The 7232-nt window shown below is 39.3% G+C and overlaps 1 pseudogene; it reads left to right on the top strand.

Moving 5' to 3' along the window:
- The first annotated feature begins 4484 nt into the window (after positions 1–4484).
- LOC149835132 (strychnine-10-hydroxylase pseudogene) lies at positions 4485–6624 on the top strand (annotated as a pseudogene).
- Positions 6625–7232: the final 608 nt, after the last annotated feature.

Raw genomic sequence — 7232 nt, 5'->3', positions numbered from 1 at the left:
GCATATTCATTTTTGAATGAATAATTGAATGGATGTATGAACAAGTTTAGTTTTGAATAAATTAATGAATATATGTATAAGCATAATAGAGTTATGTATGTGTGAATGTTTAAATTTTGCAGTGTTGAATGAAGATAGTTGTGTGGTTATGGATGTATATATGTTATGTTTTTTATTGGGTTTCATATGTGAATATTGGAGTTATAAAGTGTTGAATGAAGATACTTGTGTGTTTATGTATATATTGTGTTTCTTCAAGGGCTTCATATGTGAATATTGGAATGATGGAGGGTTTGTGGCATATATTATTAAATGAAGATAGTTATGTGTTTATGTATATGTATATGTTATGTTTCTTGCAGAGTTTCATATGTAAATGTTGGAGTTATAGATGGTTGAAGTTTTAGAATGAATGAGCTAGTTTATTTCGAACGAATGCAATCAATAAATGTATGAACATATTCATTTTTAAATGAATGAATGTATGTATGTAAAGTAAGTTTATTTTAAAATGAATGACTTAATGTATAAACAGGTTCATTATTGATTGAATCAATTAATATATAAGCAGGTTCATTATTAAATGAATGTATAAGAAAGCTATACATAAGAAAAATACTAAATTAAAGCCAAAAAAACTATTTTTTTCTAACATTACATTTGCGTTAGAAAAAATGTTAATGGGCACAACGCATTGTGCCAGTGAAACATTTTCACAAGTGCTATACATATGAATATATTTATTTTTTAATAAATGAATGAATAAATGTATTAGTAGGTTCATTTTTAAATGATTGTACGAGCATGTTAAACATGAGAAAAAAAGTTAAATTAAAGAAAAAATTGTCATTGTCGCTAAAAAATATCAAAAATAGCTTTTCTGACACTTTTTTAGCATAAAAAAGGCTTTTTCTAGCATTATTTTAATGACGGTAAAAACCCATTCACTAGCGCTATGCATTAGCACCAGTAAATATATTATTGGCAACACTTTTAGTAACGAAACTATTAGCGTGCGATAAAGATCTTTACTGGTACTAGGCAAACTTTTTCTAGCACTAATTTTGCACCAATAAAAGTCCGATTTCTTAGAGTGATGACATTGACACGTCCTTTTTTTGTTTTTGAGTAGTATATGAACTTAGGTATCATTTTTGCAATTCTAGAACAAACATAGGCACAACCTTTATCAGTTATTTCTTAGGTATCATCTCCAATTTGTGGTTATGGGCTGACTTTTGACTTGAGTGTTATATTGGGCCTATTCATTATGGCCTTTTGCTCGGCCCAACTGATGATGTCATGCTTCTTAAGTCTCAAGTCTCACTTCATTCTGGACATTGGTCGATTAACCTCTGACTTGGGGGGATAACAAGCCTTAGATGAACCATGAGAAAGGATGATGTAAATTGGTTGCCTAATTTATGAGAAAACTATCAAACAGTTACTACTCTTATAATTAATTTATAAATATATGAAAATAACATAAAATAAAGAGAGTTTGAAAAAAAATTAAAACATAAAGTGAATTGAAATAAGGTAGAAATCAAGAATATTAGTTTTCAACTCAACTCTAATCTTCATTGTTTGCCCTTCTCATCTATAAATATACAAATAAGATATTATGATCTCAGATGACTCAGGTTTATTGTCAGGATAAACATCTAACTAAGAAAGCAATTCCTGATCCTACTAAATTGTTAAAATGAGATATAAATCAATTGCTTGGATTCAATATACATTGCAATGACCCAAAATAAAAAAATATTCAAATTAAACAAAGTTATAAGTAGTAATTAGGATTTTGATTTATTTTTTTATAATGACAAATGTTTTGTTTAAGGTTTAGGTTTTTTTGTGTTTTTTTTTTCTAGTTGTCATTTTGCATGAATCCATGAATATTGTGTGATTTGATTTCGGTTTGAATAATATTAGAGATTTTTTTTATCAATTAGCATAAATGCATAGTTTATTATGTTTGTATATATTAGGATTTTGATTTGTTTTTTTAGAGTGATATACCATCAACAATGGATGATGAATGATTTTCAAAATTGAAAACTCAACAAGGTCAATTGTAAAAAGTATGTTATAGGACAACTATTTGATTTTTTTTAATATATTATAAATATAGTTTTTATTAGTTTTTTTTTTTTTGCCTTTGTACCCACCCTAGTTTAGAATTCTGGCTCTGCCCCTGACCGATGTTGGCATCTCCATGTCAGTACGTACCCTTTCCTAAAATGGAAACCTAAGGAGGCATTTTTGGTCTTTAAATTTTCTGTATGAGTTAATATGGTCAGTTGGCTCCAACATAGCTGTTCGATTCTAATGAGAGTTAGGATGTCACCAAAAATCAAGTTTGTCTGTCGGAAAATTTATTCTTTCTACTTATTTTAGTAAGTGGTTTTCACTTCCCATATCTTTAATTCTTCACCTTCCTTTGGTTGATCCTTGTAATCAATGTAAGGTTTTTGTTCACTTCAGTTTCAGATTCTGGTCCCTTGAATTTTAAAATTGTTTCTTATCTAACCTAAATCTAACACCATAGTTTTTAAAATTGTTTAAGCTAGATTGGCATAATTGATTACTAGGGATGGCAGTGGACCAGGGCGGGGGACAAGGTCTCCACCCTCTCCCTGTCTCAAAATTCTGCCCTGCATTCTCGCACGGGTTTTGATTTTAACCTCCATCCCCGGTTCATGTCCTTCATCCTCGATCCAAACGAAGCGAGGAGGGGCGGGACTCTGATTTCTCTCGATCCACTACCATCCCTAAAGAAGGTTTAATAACTGGGATCGAGAGAACGGACTGGGCAGGGCAAAATAGGGCAGGGGAAAGCATAAGTCCATCCCTGCCTCTTTCCCCGTTTCATGTTCTTCATCCATGTTCCTAACAAGGCGAGGCGGGGTGGTGCATTTCCCCTGGTACATTAATTGAAGCTATTTGTTTAGCATTTTGGTGGGCCTGACTATGAGGGCCACTTGCATAGAAGAGGGACAGATTTTTTTAAATTACACACGATTTTGAAAGTAAAAGTATCAGATTGAGGCGAAACTTTTTTTTTTTCCTAATTAGCTGACTCAGGTGAAACTTGGCTCATTGAATTTATAAGAACTTAAAAGCATATTTTATGAAAAGATTTTTTTAAATCATGAATATTTTAAACGTAAAATAGAATCAGCAGCTGTCTGTTCACAAATCGGTTTCATTCATCCCCTGTGTCATCCCTATCTTTATACCCGTCTTGGATTTCATTGATGCAAGCTGTTTTCATCAAATCGGACTCGTATATGTGATCTACGTTAATTTAATAAAGATCAACTTTTGAATAGTTGAAATACGACTTGTGTGCTGCTTTTTTTGGTGATTCAAAAATCAAACGGTTGACAAATTAAGCACCAACTTTGTACTATAAAGTTATTTTTTCATCGAAAAATACAATCTAAGGGTCGGTTCTTATTAGATCAGATATGTTGAATCCATTTATAAGGTCAGATTTGATCAAAACACCCTGAATCATAAGATTTAAGACGGGTATGAAGATGGAATGACATAGAGGATGAGTGAAACCGAAATCTTTCTAGTGGAATTTTGCATATGTCATCCCTATCTTCATAGCCCTTTTTAGGATTTCATTGGTGCAAGTTGTTTTGATCAAATCAGACTCCGTGGATGTGATCAACATCATTCATTTAGGGAATATGAAGATTTAAATCACTGAAATCCACCTTGTGTACAGGATTTCTTGGCAATTCAAAACTCAATTGTTGACAAAATACAAAATTTTGTGATTTAAAAATTCATATTTTTTTTTGTCAAAATAATATGATTTCAGGGTCGATTCTTATTAAATCCACCATCCCGAATCCATCTGTATGGTCAGATTTGATCAAGACAACTCGCTCCATAAGATTTAAGAGGGGGATGAAGATGGGGATGACACAGGATGGAAACTTGGAATTTTGCCTTATAAGCTAATGCCAAAAAAGGTAATATCAAGTACAACCGGAATGCACAAAACAAGGTGCCTCCTTATTTCTTAGAATGAGAGATCCTGCACCGAACAATATAGGTGTCATTTAATGAGAGATGGGTAGCACATTTTTCTATGAGAGCACATTGCACCTAATTCTTGGACGTATGGGAGACCACATTTTCACATTTTCCGTTCTCTTACCCAATTTAGGTAAATCGTGGCCTTACAAATTTGCATTTTGCAGCTCACCACCATCATTCTGTATCTCTGCCAACGGATCGGGTTTCAATCCGAACCGATACGAGTGACTTATTATCACTTGACCGGCTGGCTTTCCGGGAAGTTATGGGTTTAGAAAGGATATGCGTGACACCACGGGCCGTTTGTATTGTTTTGGTGCAGAAAATGATTTTCAAATTCTCATGCGGAAGACGTGAGATCTTACTATAAGGCGCACGATGTGGGTGCAATGCCACGCATCCCCACCCGACCCACCATGGGAGCAATGACAATTGCCATCATCCAGGCAGCAGCCGGCCTCTTTCTGACCCTACTATTCTTCCTCTACGGCCTCGGCCGCAAGAAGGCACGAACAGAAAGAGACAGCCTCCCGCCTGAACCGGCCGGTCGCTGGCCGGTGGTCGGCCACCTCCCCATTCTCGACCCGTCGATGCCGTTCCACCGGACCCTTGCGGCGCTCTCAGACCGGTACGGCCCGATCCTCGCCCTCCGGATGGGACGGCGGCGGACGCTTGTAATCAGTAGCTGGGAGCTGGCGAAGGAATGTTTCGCTGCCAACGATGCGGCCTTCGCTGGCCGCCCGTCCATGCCCAGCGGGCGATACCTCGGCTACGACTATGCCATGGTAATGCTGGCTCCGCTCGGGCCCTACTGGCGCTCGGTTCGCCGGATCATTACCGCCGAGCTCCTCTCTTCGAAGCGGGTCGAGGAGCTCGCCGACGTCCGGGCCGAAGAAGTTAATGGGCTCGTCCGGGAGCTGCTAGCTGAGCTGGGCCCCGTGGAGATGAAGGATCGGCTTGGGGGATTTGCCTTGAACGTGGTCCTGCGCTTGGTGGTGGGGGAGAAGCTGAAAGACGACGACTCGGGGGAGTTGAGAGCCTTGATCGCAGAGTTCCTCGATCTCTCGAGGGCCTCCATCGTCTCGGACATGTTCCCTTTTCTGGAGCGGTTCGACATTGGCGGGACGCTCGGGAAGATGAAGAGGCTCCACATGAGGTTGGACGAGATGGCCGAGCGGTGGCTGACGGAGCACCACCGGAAGAGCATCGCGGGGGAGGTTTCGGTCAAGCCGGATTTCATGCACGTGCTTCTCTCTGTTACCAGAGAAGAGAGGTTGTCCACTGTGCACTCAAATGACACCGTCAGCAAGGCTAATTCGCTGGTATATTTTTGCTAATTAATTATGATTGAAAAAACCACAGAAGCACCCTAGGGGTTACAATTTTACACTTGGAGGTCGATATGAGATCTGCCGGTTGTTATCGAGGTGAGATCAAAGGAGCGGTTAAGTGACATGGCTAAGTGCCATAGCGAATCACATATAGAGCATTGCATAAGGCCAGTGCAGGCCCCACATGAAACGCTGTCATCTCTGAATCCTTCCTCCCCAAGAAGTTGAGATCAAAGAAGCAGCTAAGTGCCATGGCTATTTGACATTGCAATGCGGCCCACTGCTACAGAGTGCAGTGATTGTTTTTGTCAAACTAAATTGCTGACACTTTTAGACCTTTTTCAAAAATGTGCTCGGCTTTTAGTGTACTAAAGGTTTTAGCCTAAAAATTATGTCTTTGACACAATTTTTGCGTTTTTGCCCCCCCGATCATAAATCAACCCATGCCATGGATTGTCAAGGCTCTTTAACTTAGATTTACAGACCCATTACTCTCTCGATATATATATATATATATATATATATATATATATATATATATATATATATATATATATATATATATATATATATATATATATAATTCGTGCTCTAAATCATCTCCTGTCAGGCCCTGATAGTGTCAGGAGTGGATACCACGTCAGACACGCTAGTGTGGGCCTTCTCTTTACTGCTGAACAACCGCCACGTGTTAACAAAGGCCCAAGAAGAGCTGGACGCCGTCGTGGGTAAGGGTAGGAAGGTGGACGACCGGGATATGGAAGGTTTGCCTTATCTTCGTGCAATAGTGAAGGAGACCATGCGACTGTTCCCGGCTGCTCCGTTGTTGGTCCCGCATGAATCAGTGGAAGAAGCCGTTGTGGGCGGGTACCGGGTCCCAGCCAGGACCTACTTGTTAGTGAACTTATGGAAGCTCCAGCGGGATCCGCATGTGTGGTCTGATCCAGAAGAGTTCCAGCCGGAGAGGTTCCTGACCAGCCGTTCCAATGCTTGTGTTATTGATCAGCATTTCAAGCTGTTTCCTTTTGGGTTAGGTCGCAGATCCTGCCCCGGAATGTCGTTCGCTATGCATGTTTTGCACCTGACCTTGGCTCGGCTGCTGCATAGCTTCGAATGGTCCACACCCACGGGCGAGTCCGTGGACATGACCGAGGGGATGGGCTTGACCTTTCCTAAGGCCACCCCTCTCAATGTTGTTTTGCACCCTCGCCTTCCACAACACCTCTATCAATGAATTTTTCTTTTTCTTTTTTTCAGAATTTTTTGGGTGATATCTCTATTAAGCATTTGCCTTTACACATCAAGACATATCTATTAATAAGCATTTACCTTTATGAAACAATACGTAGCTTCTGCCAAACCCTAGCTTGACTATCAAAAAAAAAAAAAAAACAATCCATAGCTTCTGCCCACAAGAGCTGCACTCATCCAGTCCAGCGGCCATTTGTGTATGTCACCAAGTGGACGGGACACCACGAGTTCAGAACCCCTCATGTTTGTGGGACCCACGTCCCACCTGTTTAACAGTTACTTGAGTTAAAAAGTTTTGATTAAATATCTTTGTTAAAAAAAATCCTAAATAGGATCCAATACAGCTGACATTACCCTGGTTTCCTGTGGTTAGGAGTGTCAACGGGTCGGGTTTGGTTCGGACCCAGGTAGAACCAGACTTGGATCAGATTTTTGGGTATGGTATCGGGTTCAAACCCGGATCTAATCAGGTCTATTATAAGAGAAACCATACCCGGACCCAATAAAAACTACATAAATCAGACTTGGTAAAATAATATTTTTTATTATTTTTACATTTAAAAATTGTGGGTCTTAATCGGAACTCGGATC

This window comes from Nuphar pumila, chromosome 6 (genome assembly GCF_984573655.1).
Source record: "Nuphar pumila chromosome 6, dmNupPumi1.hap1.1, whole genome shotgun sequence".
Taxonomy (NCBI): domain Eukaryota; kingdom Viridiplantae; phylum Streptophyta; class Magnoliopsida; order Nymphaeales; family Nymphaeaceae; genus Nuphar; species Nuphar pumila.
Note: the sequence above shows the minus strand (reverse complement) of the source record. Positions and strands in the feature narration are given on the sequence as shown.